We start from the raw sequence: 18,941 nt of genomic DNA on the forward strand, positions 1-18,941 counted from the left end.
CTATTCCTCCTGGAGACAGACACACGTTTATGAAGATCAGCAACGCTGACGCACAAAAACTGAGTAAAACATTGGCTATAGATACACTAGAGCTAATTACATGTGCATATTTGTCCTGCACTGCATGGGAGACATATTCCAGTTCAACACAAGTCAAGCCATCTCTGACTCAAAGTCAATGCTTGACTTTGAGCCCCGTCATGAACATCGTTAGCTCTGGTCCATAGCCCTAATGCCCTTTGCTGCCGTTGCATTAAGGCTCTGCCACTCTTTGCTTCTAGCCCTCGCATGAAATGCAAATGCAGACCAGCCTCTCCTCTGTAGCAGGAAATTGGGAATATAAATAACGCTTCACCTATTCACCAATACAAAGGCGTCTTGTGTGATTAGAAAGCCGGAAAACAAATACTTTTAGTTACTCCACTCTACCGATATTGCCAAGAGAAAATCTCATAGACAAGATGTTTCCTTCCGGTGAAAATAAATCCCTTTCTGGCCAAAAAGTGCATGTTATACGTGTGGGGAGAGTGTGTCCACTAAGGAAAGTAGGCTTTCTAATCACACAAGCCGCCTTTGTATTGGTGAGTTAAGTTTAGGTAAAACGTTCTTTATATTCCCACTACAGAGGAGAGGCTGGTCTGCATTTCATGCGAGCGCAGGGAGCTCTAATGAAGGCATTAGAGCTATGGACCAGAGTTAGGACATCATTGCAGGTCGATTTTGAAGGTGCAGTTTACCAGGTCGTGATACATAAATTGGCCTCGCTCTGCGCACATTCGTATTATGAAAGGCATATCGGCCCGTGTTGAACGCACTCGGCCCGTGTTGAACGCACACACATTTGGCATACCGCGTCCCTGAATATTTTAGCATTGTGGGAGTGTCCATATGTTAATTATTCTCGCTTTGCGCAATTTGCTATTAAGCCCCTTGACCTAAAGACACTCAGCGCATAACGATTAGACGTGGGTCTGACCACCTCATAAACGCAAAAAGCACTGTTTGATTTGACACTTGAGCGGCTCTGGAAGGCTGGTAGAGTGTTGCCATGTCTGTTTATTATAAGCGGCTTATTTTTCTGTAAAGTTGCTTTGTGTGGTTGCTTTTCTTGTTTCTAAAGTGGTTATTTGGGCTTTTCTCCTAATGTTGTTTAAACCAGTGATCGTCACACAGCACATTCCCATGTCAAGGATCCCCAGATGAATGCATTTGCCCAACTAAGGACAGCTAATCCAAAAATTAAATAAAAAGATTACTTTTGAAAATAGCAGATCTATACCAGCTCACAATGCATCACATTCATTCATTAAAACTATGAACTCTGACTGCAGGGGGATATATAATGATCATTATAACAATGTGCAAGAACATATTTAAAAAGAAGGAAGAACTTTATATTTGTGGACAATCAAAATATGTTTTTTTATTTTAATGTGGTGTCATTCAAATTAATCTGGATATGGCAGACTCACTATTTAGAAAATAAAAACATGGCACTTCATTTAAAATAGGTTACAGACCCCTGTTATATGCGCTTATTTTTATAGACCTATTTACTTGTTTCTATGAGACATGGCAGTTTTGCGTCATTTTAAAAAAAATGTTGAGATTAGAAACGGCCATAATTCTTTCATTTCTCAACCTTAAAAATAAATAAAAACATCTCCATAATCCGTGGGAAATGTGCTTTCATATGCTGTATCACACCCGATTCAAGTCTTCTTCAATAAAATGCTACGAGCGAACTCAGCGAAGACCATACCATCTGGGCCACAGCATTACGCAGCACGCATTCAACTCATTCCTTCGTCGTGACTTGAATGAAATAAAATATAATAAACTTATTTTACTGGTGTTTTTCAATAGAAACAAATAAAGAGCGTGTGTAGGCTACTGTGTGCAAGTGCAACAGTACATATACATGCATGCACTAGGCTATATTTCTTCCGTGTCGGGATGGTGATTGAGCTCTTCAAGTTCACAGCCCGTTTGGTCTTTCATAAAAAAACGTTGATATTAGCCTATAAACACTCATGGTTCTCTCATTTCTCAACCGTTTTATTAAATGTAAAAATCTCCATATTCCTTATGAATCTTGCTTTCATTCGCTGTATGGTACATGGTTCTATCGTTATCGAATTAATTAATTACGCATGGATTGGCAATTTGCCAATATGCTGCTATCTACTCGCAATTCCATTCCGATCTGAAAGGTGGGTCTGTTCTTTTGAGGCATAAAGGTGACAGCATGCAGTGCAATAGGAATAATTAACCCAAATGTGACAAAGGCATGTCATGTCTTCTATGGTGCCAGCCTGAAGAAATGTCATACCACGACCCCCAAAGTGCGCATTCCGTATGTGACATCAGCTGACTGGTAAAGAGAATAGTACGGACATGTTGATTGGGTACGTCTCAAACACGCCTTAAACACACCCATGACTAATTCAAGGCCGTTTTGCGCACTCCGCGGGGTGTCAAAAGCGCTTCTTAACATGCCCAAAATTGCAATATGACATACTACACGCCCCCAGATCATAATACTGTAATTAGATTAGTAATATAGAAGTAAGTAACATAGAAGTCCTAAATCGACCCCCATGTGTCAAGGACGGGTACACCATCTGTCGCACTGAGGCCCCTTTGTCGTCCGTGCCATATGAAGTAGCCAGCCAAGAAGTCTTCAGGAAAGAGATCTCAGGCTCCTGGATTAGACTTGTTGGTAACGCTACAGTACACTCACGGCTGTTCTGAAGCCCTGACAGCCCTATTAGGGCTGACTGAGAAGATATTTGCCTTACCGTGGCAAAAGATCTCTCCTGGCCTGTGACAACTGTGGCAGGTCCTTGTGGCAGCTTGCATTCTGCCTGAGAACATAATGTACCACCCCCCCAAACACCACCATCAACCCTCCCCTCTTCTCTTTTTCATTCATTCCTTCATTTTGCCAGCTAGAATCTCTTTTATATATATAGATATATACAATATATACAGCAAAATGGAATTGGAAAATACAAGTATTCTTGCCCGTGAGAGGACAAAGAAAGTTGGATTTTCTGAGGCAAAAATGTTGGTGAGTGGGAGATGAGTGACAGGACACAGTTGAAAAGCAAAGCACACAAGGCGTTATTGTCTCCACCAGGCCGAAGGCATGTGGGGAGAGTATGTTTTGCACTCCGTCCGTCCGCGTGTCCGTCCGTGTGTGTGTCCGTGTGTCCGTGTGTGTGTCCGTGTGTCCGTGTGTCCGTGAACAGCTAATCTCGGCCACCGTTAACCCGGTCGATGCCATATTTTGCACACACACTCCCTGGATGCCAACGATGAACCTCTGCCCCAAACTTTCCAGAACAGCCTGTTATAGCGCCACCAGGAGGCCACTTTGTGCAAAACAAGTTTTTGCACAGTACACATACAGATTTTGTCCAAACATCACGCAAATTGGTACACAGTCTCTCTAGAGCCATTCAACGAAAAGGGTCTTTCAGATTTATCAGACTCCATCCTGATTGGTTAAGATTGGCTTCCAAAGTTCACAGGAGTGCTCAGTTTCAAACAAAATGCTGCAAATCATGAACACATCGCGTGATTTCCGTGAAATTGTGCACCCACATTCCCACTAGGCCGAGGACGAAATGCCACATGAACAATTTCAACTCAGCCTCAAGGTGGCGCTATAACTGGCCGAAAAGTGTTTTTACCTCTAACTGCACGGATCTGTGGATAACCTGGTGGAGACCTGTGCCCGGAAGGGCACTTTTTCTAGTTTATATTCAATCTCCCCTGTTGTGGAAATCCAAACTGTAGCCTACCCCTAGCTTCCCATTTTTCTAGCTGACGTGCCATGTAAAATTGATCAATACAAACCTGTCACCAAAAGCAGGCAGGGGAGGAGAGATGCAACAGCAACTACTCTCCCAGCACAACAATCATTGAACGCAGTGGAGAGACATGGTTATTGCTTTGCTGTTTTTGTTTTGCGCGTGCTTTACTATAGCCTAGTAGCCTACTGGATCCGAGAGGTTTGTCATGGATTATGTCCCATCCTCATGGGGAACACGGTGTTTAAAAATTCATGGGAAATTAATAATGTTATCAATGTCAAGCTTGTAGGAAGCAGACGGTAACCAGGGGACCCTAGAGGTCTTGTTTTTGTTTTGCAAATTTTAACAAGAAACCTTCCATAAAAAGAAAGACAGTATACGAAATGCATAATTAATTTAAGACGTATCAGTTAGAATATAATATAAGATGTTTTTTCCCCCCAAGACATTCTGTTGTTGAGTCCCAAAGACCCAAGAGAGAGCCACGTACACAGTTTGTCACACGGGTTATTAGGTTCCCTGCATGCTTTACTGAAAGTTAAATCCAAATAGCCACACAGCTTCAATGACAATTTAACAGCGGTAAACGATGCCACGCATAATTGGTGGAACGGTGGAACCGTCAGTTAAGTGAAACATCAGGAAAGGAGCTCAATGAGTATGAATGGATTGTGCCCATCTGGTGGCGATGAGCGAGTGGCCTCTTCCCCTCTCCACAGATTCTCGCGCGGGACCAGCAGAGACAGAAATCACTCAGACGAAACTGATGCGGACATCAGGTGGAGGATCCACTTACAGCCCGTCTCGCCTGAGCTCCCCTTGACTGCTGGTGCACTCCGACACGCTGTCACGCCTCCACTAGACAGTTCTATTTCTCGTATCTCCAAAAGGTGTTCAACAGTGACTAAACACTCTCAAATGACCTTATCAATTGTTTTATTATTTCCACAACAGTAGTGGTGGTGGTGGTGATATAGACATGGTGGCAGAAACACATTTCTTTTGTCTGGAAAGCTTTAAGTAGGATGTCCTCTGTCCCGCGGGGATATGTAAAAGTGTCTGACTGAAAACCTAACTGAACGAGGAATGCTTTGACGTCCAACATGTAGCTTTGATTCCAAAGTCATCCTTTACTACTGTATGTGGATGAATGAAAATTAATGTGAAGCCTAAAGGCTTTGCAGTGACCTCATCAAGGGTAGGCATTCAGCAAGGACTGTAATGTTATATTCCACAAGCAGCTTGTAATATGGCTGACTGAAATATGTGCACTTATTGTATTTACATACACATGAAGTGCACTGCACAGTGGACACAACACTGACTGAAGCAATGAAAGCTATATTATATAGAAATGTATATCTCGTCAGGTAGGTTTGTCTAACAACCCCAATGTTTATTATAAGCAGGTGTCTGGGCTGGGTGTGCTATTGCAGTAGAGCTAACAGAGGCCCTTAATGGTATATCATAACGCCTCACCTGTGCTTAAAGTGGCAGTTACCAACTTGTAATGGTTGCAAACATTTCCATCTGTCTATCTATTTGACTGCATGGTTCACACACTACTTTGCTCTTGAACATAATTTAAACTAGACTTTGGCCACGCTCCCAGTTTTAGAATGCAGGGTGTGAGCGTATAAACACAGCACATGTACGGTGAAGGAGTTTTGTCTTGGAAAAACAAAAAAGGGAAAAAAAAGAGTTAAGTGGCACTTACAGCATGGTGGACTGTGCTTGGTCGGAGGCCCTCCAAAGGGATCAGCCACTGTCAGCTTGGAAATGAACCCATAATCCTTTGACCACTGGCCGACCCTCCAATCTCTGTGAGGAAAAGGACAGGTGATACCCGCATGTCATTGACAGACAGTGCAGCACATAAAGAAATGAACATCCATTGCTCCTTCCTCTTATCTGCATTAAGCACGGCAACATAGGACTTCGGGAACATATTGGCATGACCCCCAGTAAACTCAACTGAAGTGAAAGATTAAAGGACCACTATACTGTTAGAAAGTCAAGACCCCTCTCCCCCTCTCCCTCTCCCTCTCTCTCTCTCACAATCGAGGGGAGCTTTCAGCATAGCAGTTGGGTGAAACTTAGTGAGAAACATTATGAACAGAGTGCACAGTCACACACACACACACTCAACAAGGTCTGGCTTGTTGCGAGGCTGTACACCAGGGTTCCCCAATAAATTTTCCTCAAGGGCCATATTTTGACTAGCGTACCAGGCTGGGGGCCGAGTCTGCACACGCAAGGTCGAGGTCTTGCCCTGAAAATTCATTTTCAGGGCAAGACCCCATTTGAAAAGGATGCCCAGTTTGACATGCATAGGCTACTGACCCCCATTTAATGCCATTTATATCTTGGACCCTTAAAAGAATATTTTAAAAAAATGGGCCACAAGGGGGCGCTCTGTGGGCCGCAAATGGCCCGCGGGCTGCCTATTGGGGAACCCTGCTGTACACATACATGGATTACTACAAACTTTCACACTTGACCTAGCGTGGGTAGTGTTTGCCAAAAGGCACAGGTCAAAAAAAATAGCCAGACAGAATCCTTGATGCAAAGCCGTCTTTGAGTGGTGCAGCCACTCCAATGAACAGCAATGTGTGTCCCTTTGTATGTCTGTATGTATGTGTATGTATGTAGGTTAAGAGTACCAACAGGTGACACAGTGGCACTGTTGAGCTTCACACTGTGCACAGCTGCATGATGGGAAGCTGAGGTTTTAGCAGCCATTACGTGATTTTGGGTATGCCATTACAGTGCAGTGACAGTACAGTACAGTACAGTAGAGGGACCCCCTGGGGACCCCACATGGTCATTGCTCAACCGTTTCGGACGCGTGCCGGTCAGTCCGGTCCTTATTGTGGCCCACATATCACAGCTTCTTCTCAACACTTTATTACAGTGGAACAGAGTCAGAGGCAAAAACATGAACATATCTTTAAGATGTTTGTCTCAACAAGGAAGGAATTGATAATGCTGCCAGTGTAATAGGACCAAAACCAGGGGAGACATGTGCAGATGGTAAGTACTCATTTTAATCAACTTAGTAGCAAGTCATTGTAGATGCTAAAAAAATGTGACAACTTATTATAAAGACCATGTCTACTATTTCATATTCAACACATTCAGTCTGTAATCCATGTAACTCGAGAACCATTTGCCCCACCGACTTCAAATTTGACACACGCGTTAATGCAAACGTAATGTTTGACGAGTCACTGACAATTTAAGAGACGTGACAAGTAGCGCGGACATCCTCGCTCCGCTCCTCCAACCTCTACACAGTGCAATCATTCTTAAATGGTATTAAAATGATTTGCATACATATTTTCTCTTATTTCTAGCTGTATGATGATACTCCGTGATACGCCGGTGAATGAGTCTGTCTCTGTGACTTATTTTAAGAGCATACTGGACTGGTTGAAGCCAACATGCAGGCTAGTAGGCTAATGATTATAGGCTAGTATGTCCAAAACACTATGCAAATTTCAAGTATGTGGAAATAAACAAACTAGTCTAATTCTCACCTCTATTCATTCTTCTTATAAGAGTTCTAGATTACCTTATTCTTCTCTTTGGGAATTTTGTCCTGTTTTTTGTCCAGTTGATTATTATTATAAAACTTACACTAAACAACATCAGTCCTATATTGCAGTATTGATACTTTTTTTTTGCAAAAGGCCGATGCACACCTCAGAAGGCTATAGTGACAGGTGCGTAGGGCAATAGAGCATATATTAAAAAAGGGTATCTTTGAAAAACAAAGAAAAGGTCCCACACACTGTCTGTCAGACACGACGAAATGTTGCTCTTTTTTTAGGTCGACGTTTCGGTCGCTTAGACCTTCATCAGGACAGACAATCTTTTGTCTGTCCTGATGAAGGTCTAAGCACTGTACTTGGTCACATAACTGCCTGTTCTGCCTGAAGGGAGGGCCGGCCCTCGTTGCCGGTGTGGAAAAGTAACCCTAACCCTAGACAATTAATCAAACCGTAAGTCCTTGGGCGGGGAAACGCATATCGGCGGGTTCGGCTCGTCCCACTGATTCAGTTTCGCGCTAAAGTGTCCGGGGAGCTAGTTGACCCACTTCCCGGGGTCGTAGAGTGACGCGGAACCACCACCGTTGGAATCGGCGCGAAAAACTGAGTGGTAAAACATATTTCAAATGTAGGCTACATATCGCTCATATCATCGTACATCATTTGCTCAGACACATAGGACGTAAATCATCCATTCATTGTCAATGGAATGTAATGTTTCTGTTAGGACAAATCTATACTTATAGCTGAAAAAATGTATTAATTTTGTAATCCGAGTGGTGCAGGAAACTCAAACAAAGGCAGGACAAGATCACATAAACTTGACTTTACTTGGGAAATGACATAGGATAACAGAAGTATATAACTGAACATAAAACCTGACACTAACTTAAGATCCAGCACTGAACAAACACAAGGCAGAGTTTAAATAGTCACTGGAGCTCATCACCCAACCTGGCTCAGCTGGTCCCCACAGGTGATGGCACTCAGGGCAATCAGAGTCAGAGGAGCAGGACTTGGGAGAGACAGAGGAAAATCATGGATAAACGGAGGGGCTCAGGACGTGACCATGACAAACTTTGTACTTTGTATTTTGGGACGGTTCCGGGACGTTGGTGAGAAAGGTTAGTCTGCAAATAGAAAACTCTCGCAATCAATGTGTTATCAACTCTAGACTATTTTATTCTCCACCAGGTTGAAGGCATGCAGGGGAGTGTGTGTGTGTGTGTGTGTGTGTGTGTGTGTGTGTCCGTCTGTTACCAGCTAATCTCTGGCACCATTAACCCGGTCGATGCAACATTTTGCACACACCCTGTTATAGTGCCACCAGGAGGCCGACATTTGAAAAACACACTTTTTTATATTACTCCTCCAGATTCTGTCCAAAAATCCCGCAAATCGTTACACACTATCTCTATAGTCATGTGTTCAAGACGGATCTGTCCGATATTTCATATTCCATCCTAATTGGCCAACGATGGCTTGCAGGATTGGCCCGTTTTGAACAATAAGCCATAAATCATAAATCATGAACGCAGCATGCAATTTACGAGTCTTTCACAGACTTTCCTACTAGGCTGAGGAATATATCCCACCCTTTTCACATTGGCCTGTTATAGCGCCACTAACAGGTAGATTTTTGCAAAACACATTTTTGGAACAAAATGCCTCAAATCATCCAATTGCCATCTAAGGCGTAAGAAGAAATGGCACCCTTTTCACATTGGCCTATTATAGCGCCACCATGAGGCCACAACCTGACCTGCCCTGGTGGAGACCTGTGCCTCGAGGTGCTCTTTATCTAGTTTATTTTCTTTTTTGTTGTTGTCTGGGTTACAACTATTTACAACAACTATTTATTATAGTCAAATATAACATAATTGTGGTTATGGACAGAGTTGGCTCTATAGGGAAAAGCAATCTGCCATATCCCTTTGACCTCTCTCATACTAATAAATGATTTCAATTTGGGTGTCAATAAAGTCAACATGGCTTAAGGCGAGTGACAAAAATTATGAAGGGGTTACATTAAAAATGCAGGGCATGGTAGATAGATGCCAATGCGTTCAGTGACTGGATCGTGTCCAAATAATAATAACACTGCAATGTACCCTTGCAGCAATTATAGGGATCATTGGCTGGGATGTAGCGACCGCGTTGAAATGAACCCAGGATCAATTTAAGCACTTATCAGGTTATAAAGTGAGTGACTGGGCATGTCAGAGGGTCAAGGAGACTGTACACTTTTACAGGAATCAGTTTCACACCTTTACGCAGTGCATCTGCAACTATAGGAGGGGACAACACGGTTCAGACCTTAACTTTTGTCAAACCATCACCAAATCTGAGTATAGTTTACCCAAACGGAAAATAGATAGCATAGGGTGGCAAAATCTGTGAAACACGTGGGCTATAGCAGGTACAACTGGAGTGCTGCAAGCTGTTTTCAAAATCGTCTTGACAAATTGACAAAACGTTTGACTTATTTTGGCACAGTACACAGGCCGCATTCATTGTATTTCATTTGCCTTGCATTAGAAACGGTCCAACTCGGAACAGTTTGTAGTTGTGTCAATCAATAAAGGTGTTAAGGAATCGTGAAAGCTGCGAGTACTGACTGGCCTTATAAATATGACTGGCATGATTACCAGTCCAATGAGATCTAATTTATTTGACGTCGTTAATCATAATCCTGCCTATCAAACGTGCGAGTGCGTCCACATCCGTTAAGAACCCCTTACACGCCTCTCTGTCTAAATCAATATGGCACATTGTGATGTAAATTACCTTGTGGGCTTTAAGTTTTCAGCTGAATGAGGGAGAGTTCAGGCAGTTTGAGTTATGTGGTAGGTCTTTCTAATGGTATAGCTCATCATTTCACAGATCAATGAGCATTACCTACAGCAGTAAAAAAAATACAAAAATACAAAAAACTTTGTAATGGGGCCAAACTCAACATTACACTCCCATTGTTCAGCAAGGACACATGCTTTTAAATTCTAGGGTGCTGCCAAGAGTTACTATCTTTAAAGATTTTTTTTTTTTGCACGTTTCCTCACAAACTACTCGTCTGGTACCTCTCTTGAATTACAAATTGGAGAAACCCAGCATGTGGTGCAGCTGGATTTTAAACTAGGTTTAAACCAAATACAATCAAATAAAAATCAAATGCACATTCTGTTAATTAACTACGGTGTCAAACAAGCCGAGGGCCAGCGATGCCGGCCGTGATTGATTAAGTTGCAAACCGGCAATTTATTCATAACGTTGGAAATGTGTGGGATATAGGTGTGAGTTACTATACCATTCAAGATCTGTAAACTCAGCATAACATTTTAACTAGCCACAGAGGTGGCAAAATCTATCCCAGGATGATGAATGGTTTGCGACAACACTCAAAACAGCTTTCTGCCCATCATATAGAATCTAACCCATTTAGAGCGGGAACGCGTTTAACCACTTCAACCATCATTTTAAACTTTAGCTGTTGAAAAACAGCAGATCTACAAGATCTATGAACTTGTAGAACTGCTATTTTTGAAAATAATCGTGAAAATGTGTGCAAATCTTTGAATATATATATTCTTTCCCAGCAAACGTTTTTTAAACTTAAATATTTGCTTCTGGGGGGTGGTACAACATATTTTGAGATGGGAGTCGGCGGTCGAATACATATCATTCTAGGGGGGTCCTTGACATGAAAGAGTTTGAGAACCAATGAAATATTTTCAGAAAACTGTCATGATTTTAGAAGACATTTGTAAAAGCTTTTCTCAGGTATCAATGGGTTTAAAGACAGATGCAGGTAATGGAAGCCCAACTATATTATACTCCCGCTCGTGCAGAGGAGGCGCTGCGCTCATTTTATCCTCTACTTCAGGCTATTTCTGATCCAACATATAGGTATTAATGCCATGGTAACAAGTAAGGGTCCTTTTCCACATAAATGCAATTTACAGTTGGCAATTCCATCCTCAGTTATTTGACCAAGAGATATGAATGAGTATAGCTATTATCATCTGCACAGGGCAGATAAAAGGAAAGAATCCTGCTGGCTAGGACAAAAAAAATAAACTTCCACTTTTCTTTATTTAAGAAATGTTTACGGGACATGCGCCCAAGCGTGTGAAATTGGTGTAAAATTCAATTAACACACAGCTTCAAAATATCCCGCATGCATCAGCTATTAAATTGTAAAGAGACATTTTAATTGATTCCGCTCGCTGCGTTAAATGCAGGACTACACATACAGTAGGATACTACTTTACAGTAGTGTACAGTACAGTACAGTACAGTACAGTACAGTACTATGGGGTGTTGGGCTAATTCGCTTATTTCCATCGCTCAAAAATCTTTTTTGTGTATATATCCTCTCTTCATAATGTAAATAGTATCCCAAGCGGCACACTTTACTACTTATTTCGATGGAAATTAGCACAAAAACTCAACCCCCATTGAGGGCTTATATTAGGGGAAATAGCCACTTTTGCACAAAATAACACCTGGACCTCTTTGTTGGGGACATAACTACAAATAAAGGTAAGAAAGCATTCTAGCATGGAATTCTCCTTTAACATTGATTTATTTTTTGTCATTGTATTTGTATTGTATTTGTTTATCTGTTATGTTTGTTTTTTCTGGACATTTTATTAACAAGAGAGCTATAACTGTAATGTTTTGTATAATTGAAAAAGAATGCCAATAAATATATTGTTAAAAAAAACATTGATTTTACAATATGAATTGGGGGTCCCACAGATAGGAATGCCATTCAATGGGGGTCCGTAAAGTAATGCATGTCAAACTGGGGGTCCTTTATGCTAGAGCCGTACAAATCTTATATTAAGGGGGTCCCTGGCATATCTTTTCAAATGGGGGTCCGCGGGCCAATTAGTGTCAATTTGGGGGTCCTTGACATGAAAAAAGGGTATCCATTATAAATGGTGCATTTATATAGAGGTTATGCTCGTGACATGATCATCATACCCACATACCCTCTATAGCTGTTTTATCCAAAGCGATTTACATTGATTGGTGAATTGGGCAGCGGTGGCTCAGGGGTAGAGTGGCCAGATGGTAACTGCAAGGTTGCCAGTTCGAACTCGGGCTCCTCCAGAGTTAGTGTCAAAGTGTCCTTGAGCAAGACACTGAACCCATAATTGCTTCCGATGTGCAGGTTAATGAATTGCATTTTATAGCGCTTTTCCAAGTGCTCAAAGTGCTTTACAATGGTTCATTCATTCATACATTGGGAGGTGAAGCGGCGAACAGTCGACGCCAGCGTCCTCACTTCCCACATTCACACACCAATGGTTACACAAGCTTACACCGACCGACTCATCGGAGGCAATGTAGGGTTCAGTGTCTTGCCCAAGGACACTTCGACATGTGGACAGGAGGAGCCGGGATTCGAACCGCCGACCCAGGGATCATTGGACGACCTGCTCTACCTCCTGAGCCACAGCCGCCCCAAAAAGGTTGGTGCCTTGCATGGTTTCCGCCGCCATCAGTGTACGAATGTGTGTGTGAATGGGTGAATGTAATGCACAATCTACGTAAAGCGCCTTGAATAAAGGCGCTATATAAATGCACCATTTACCACTTACCATTTAATGGGTGCATTACATTCACCCATTCACACACATTCATGTACATTGACGGCAGAGGAAACCATGCAAGGCACCGACCTACACATCGGGAGCAATTAGTGGTCCAGACAGACAGAGTCTTGCTCAAGGACACTTGGACAAGAGCCCGGGATCGAACTGCAGGGAACCTCGCGATTCCCATCCGGCCGCTCTACCGGCGGCCACTCTACCCCCAGAGCCACTGCCAGCCCCACATTATGTAGATTATGATTGGCATGTGGTGTTGATGGCCTGAGGAAGTGAGGCGGCTTTATGGATGTATTGTAAGCAGGCTGTCTGAGCCTTTTTAAAGCTGCATCACTCACGGTGTCACACGGAATGGATCCACTTGTGTCAGGCTCTCCGTAGAGTGTTCCTCTGCAAGGTGTCCTGCCAGATGGTCAGGACTCTGTGTGTGTGTGTGTGTGTGTGTGTGTGTGTGTGTGTGTGTGTGTGTGTGTCTGTGTGTGTGTGTGTGTGTGTGTGTGTGTGTGTGCATAATTATACACATTATCCTGTCAAACTCTGCTGCATGCATCCTCATTACACTGTATAATACTCACAGAATACACTAGTGTTAGAAACAAGATGGTTTTTAATCTATACTGATTGGTTGTCAAGCTGTCGGTCAGAGTAGATTTGACCATTGGTTGGTTAGGCTCTAGACCGAGACATTACACACTTTTAAAAGAAGATTTGGAAATGTAAAAGACAGATTTGTGCTGATTGCTGAAGGTTAAAGAGTTAAAGAGTGGCAAGATTTATATTCCACACTTCAAACAATGTTGTTTCCTTGACATTCTTTCCTTGATAGAATGTCACATTTCCTTCAGCAAGAAAAAAAAAAGAGTTGTTTCCTTGACATTCTTTCCTTGAAAGAATGTCACATTTCCTTCAGCAAGAAAACACAGACGTCTGTCCACGCCTAATGGGACCCATTACACAGACTATAGAATACAATTGCATGGTCTCTGCCACATACTTTATCCTCCCTGTACAAAATATAACCATAACCATCTTTTTCAAGGTACAATATACCCACGCAATACTACCTAGAACAGAGACAATACCAAATAGCGTACAACAGAGCAGTTTTTTGACATCTGAAGCAGCCAGTGACTTGGTATTCTCGTCTTTTTTATAATTGCTAAAAGTCGGCTCCTGCTAGGTATTTGAGGGGCTTATTCCCTACTGGGTAGCCCGGCAATTTAATGCTGAAACCCAGTCATGCAAGAAAGATGAATCTTGTCATCCTGTGAGAGGCAAGAGCGCTGATTGACCTGAAATATCGCACTAATAATATTAGATACATAGCTGGGAAATAGAAGTCAATTTAGTTCCCTTTAGAATGAATTAAAATTCATAAGATGTTCTCAAGGACCATAATGTTCTTGTGACTTCTTCAAATTACTTAGAAAACTTTTAAAGTGTTAATGCAATTACCATTACTGTCAACACATAAGTGTCAAGAGCTATACTGCTGTAAGGTTGAGACCCCCTACCGTGTCTTTCATAAGAGTGTCTATATACCATTTTGCCCTGCCTACTCTCTTTTTTTCTGTAAGAGGAAAATAAATGCTTAATTGTTTTTATGTAGTCACTGTGGCTATACAGTACAATAAATAATACACTAATACAGCCCAACATTAGTGACATATACAAAAAAAAGTAATAGTACAAAGTAATAGTACAAATGACACGCAGAAATTACAGCCTGACGTTAAATCAATGTTACTTGCGATAAATGTACAAAATGTTTGTTTTTCCCCCCGTTTGTTTATTGCATATACCGAACATTATTAAAGGGACACTTCACCCTTTTAGCAAGAAATATATGTTAATGTCATTTAGAAGATTTAGAACACTTTCCTGGGGGTCTTTATGTGTGTAATATGTGGTTTTAGATATTTTAGATTTTAGCAGTGAGCCCAGTGTCTCTGATGTCATCGGACACTGGGCTCACTTACTTCCTGGACTACAATTCCCATAATGCTTTGGTGCAGTGCTCCTCCTTGTGGATAGGAGGAGGGCTCTCTTACTGAGCCCAGTGTCCATGACATCAGAGACACTTCTTCTAAACATCATTAACAAAACATTTTTTGGGGACCAAATGTCTGGGCATCCCAGTTCAAACATCCGCGTGGGTTCGAGCACCACCAATAAGTAGGGGGGGGGGGGGGGCAATTCCCATAGTGATGGTGGTACTGTAGCTTTCTGTGTGTTATCGCTCCATTTATAACCTCAAAAGTATCCGCCGTATCGACATCTCTCCACGTCTGTAGCGTGAACATCTCATCAGTAAACACAAACCAACCATCTTCACCAGGGCAGTTACGATACCTCTAGCCTAAGATTTAGACTCTCGTAGATGTATTTTATCGATTCTGACATGTTCAATCTACGAGAGGCTAAGGCTTCATTATGCATGCAGTGAGAGTGAAACCCCCTGCCTCAGAATAGCTCTGAACATGTACAAATGCAAAATCTAAGGAGCTTACCCTGCTGCCCCTGCACCTGTTACATTGGAAGGTTTTGAAACCCGGAGGTCTGTAGTATAAAAGTGTTGTAATCCACTCTGTCTCAGAATCTTTCCGCGTATCCCCAAATGAGTGCGACTGGCTGCTCAACCGAGACCGCCAGGGGGCGCATTTGCACAGTTGCAATCGAGGAAAGATGCAAGATGGCGGAAAGATTCAGAGTCTAAATCGAGTCTAAATCTTAGGCTATAGGCTACCTCAGTGATGCACTTCTTTACTCATTGCCCTCACAAAGCTCTGGCAGTGCCAGGTAACTGTCAGCAACATGTGGCTCTAACCTGACGCTGCCAGATGGGGGCGGTATTGGGTAACCATGTTCCCCAACACAGCACTCATCTGGGATCTCTCAGGGAGTTGAGCTGACACAAATCCGTTCCGTACCGAACCAATCAGCGTGAGCTAAGGGCGGGATATGTGCGAAACCGGATGTGAACTTGTGAAGCTATATAGACACGTCAATATGATTGGTTGTGTTTGCACGCCCACACGGTGATAGACAGACGGTCCCATCCAATCATCTACCAAGTATCTTGAAAAAAAGGAACAGCCCCGTCATCGAATTTGCTTCCGCGATCCCAGATCCCAATAAGCTGTGAAACAAATTTGTGTAGCAAGCTTCTTGGATCTGGCAGCGTCAGGTTAATGTGGCTCTCCCATCCAATTGTTGTGACATCAGCCGATTTGTCACGTGGAGCTTGTTCTGCCACTTTCCACAATATATGAGCCCTCCACTCGCGGTGGAACAGGTTGGTTGGAGGAAGGCCATTGACTTGTGGCACCCACACCTCACCCTCACAGACACCAGGGTAGTCTGGGACGTTCCCTGCCAACAAAGTTTTTAGTGCTCTGATCTGGAAGTGTTCTGACTGAACGGATTCGAGTGTTATCCACCCATATCACCAGTAGGTTACTTATCAAGACCATGTAAAGGAGCCAGTAGGCTCTACTGGAGCGGATACGTTGTTGTTGTTGTTGTTGTCAGTCGTTGTCGCATGGCCCTAAAACATGTATAGGCCTAATTAAAAAAAAAAAGCATCTGCCACTTGAATTAAGGTGACTTCATTGAATCATCTGCCACTTGATTTAAGGTGACTTGATTGAATGACATCGAAAAGGGCCTGTCAGCTCAAAACCCACAATGCACTGCTTTGCTCAGTATGATTACAAAGTTATACAAAGCAAAACAGTAGCCTATACCAATTCCATTTCCCTCCCATTCCGAGTGCGTCTGTTGTCTTATATGTAACACCAGCACCGCTAGTACGCATGAGGTCAAATCGAGCACGGCGCACGCTGTGGCTCACCGCTCCAAGAGATGGGTCAAATTTCACTGCGGTAACGCGTGTGACTAATCGTACGACTTTGACTTTGAGGTACATTTTTAAACTATTTTCAGCAATGGGATAATAATCTTTTGGGTGGGGTAGCTCTTGTTGAGCTGGTCATTTTCAAGTAAAAAAAAGTGCGGGCACCCCTGGTGTACAGTATATGCCCAGCTTAAAGGTATATTCAGTGATTTCACTCAAAAAACCTTAGGTTTCGTTTTTGGCTGTGGGACCCAGCCTTTCGTCCAATCAGGATAGAGAGTCAAAAACGAAACCTACGGTTTTTTGACCCCCAGGGGTTAACTGGGGACAGGGAGGAACTCCTTATATGGTCAGCACACTCTATAGTAGGGAGGATTATCACAACAAAACAAAAAAATAAGTGATATTTGAATTAAGTGAAATCACTGAATATACCTTTAACTCAGTATTCAGTTGAACTCTGACTCCCATTCACTGTTACTCAGTATGCAAGATTAAAGCAGCATTCAGTGTGGCTCAATATACAATATTTCAGATTTTGGAGTTTAGTATTCATTACAGTGTTTCACATTTAAATATTTTACAGTCTATTTGTTGGTATTCGACCGCGCTCTGACCGTCTGTCTGGTGCGTTGTCCCAGAGCTGTTAACATTAAAGAAAGCAACCTTCATCATTCTTCTGTGAAAAGGACAGTGTTTTTTCCTCCCGCTATGGTATCAGTATTCATACTTGGTATTTCAGTCTGTTCGGATTCCTGCCATGTGAAGCATGCTGAACATAATGGCTGGCTAAATGTTTTTTTGTGGTCTCTGTTGGCCCTTTTCATTTGAGTTGTGAGCACTTTTTATGCATTGTCACCACGTTCGGCACTTGGCAATGTTGCAGAGGCCATTCTAGATGACCCTCCCCCCAAAAAGAGAGTATGAATAAATTATTGTTACTATAAGCCCATACCCGTTCGGGGATATGACATGACTTTATATGACATAACTTCACACGCACGCACACATTTTTAGGACACAATTACTAAAATGTGTCAGACTCATTAATTAATATTAAAGATAGATAGATTATACTGTGTGTATTTGATATATACACACATACACACTAGGTAAAAACAGGGCAAAGACAAAAACCGGAAAAAGTCCCAAGAAAAATGGCTGGATTTGGGGGCGAGGAATTCATTCAGGTAGGGGAGGAGGGGAGGGAATGCACTGATGTGTGAGAACTGAAGAGGGAACACTTGTACTCAGTCTCGAAGGAGATGGGAAGTCAGTGGAGAGAACGGACGATGGGTGTGATATGGTCATATTTTCGCATGCACTCTCATCAGGATCCTACATGTAGCAGCGCTGTTTTGAGCGCCTGTTAATATCACAGACCATCATCTCTGTCTGAACAGAGGGGCATGCAGCTCTATGACGCCTCAACTGACCTGAGCTTACTGTGAATTTAGCTTCTGTGGCCCTAATACATGGAACGACCTACCATAGACATTACAATTGACCACTTTGGTACCCTTGCATCGCTTTAAAACCTTGGTGAGCATACAGACCCCCACAATGTGTAACTGTTTTTGGATCATTTGTATTTGTAAACCTATGTAATTTCACATGTATACATTTTGTTTTTATTTTCCTGATCTTCTGATGTATTGTGAAGTTTTTCTATGTGATATTGTATTGTATTGTATTGTACTACTCGACGACACTGAAAATGAGTTTGATTACTAAGTGTAATCAAGTGTGTACTAGTGTACTAAGTCGAGAATAAATAAAACTTGAAGCTCATAGCTACGCGTTTGTAGATCTGCTATTTTAGAAAACATATTTACATGCCTGTTGATGAATTCTCTTTCTCCTTATAGAGCATGTGCATTAGTGCCCTTTATGCGTCCTACATCACAAATGAGTGACCTCAATGAGCAAGCCTGTGAGGCGAACTTTGGGAGGCATACTTCGGTTAGACATACAGTATAGCATTGGTTAGGCATAGCATTGGTCCGAATGGATTAAGGTTGGTGAGGGCCGGGGTGCGTTAAAACGACCAGATTAAGGTTGGTAAGGGCCGGGGTGCGTTAAAACGACCAGATTAAGG

The sequence above is a fragment of the Protomyctophum parallelum genome (genome assembly GCF_964188405.1).
Source record: "Protomyctophum parallelum genome assembly, chromosome: 6".
In the NCBI taxonomy this organism is placed as follows: domain Eukaryota; kingdom Metazoa; phylum Chordata; class Actinopteri; order Myctophiformes; family Myctophidae; genus Protomyctophum; species Protomyctophum parallelum.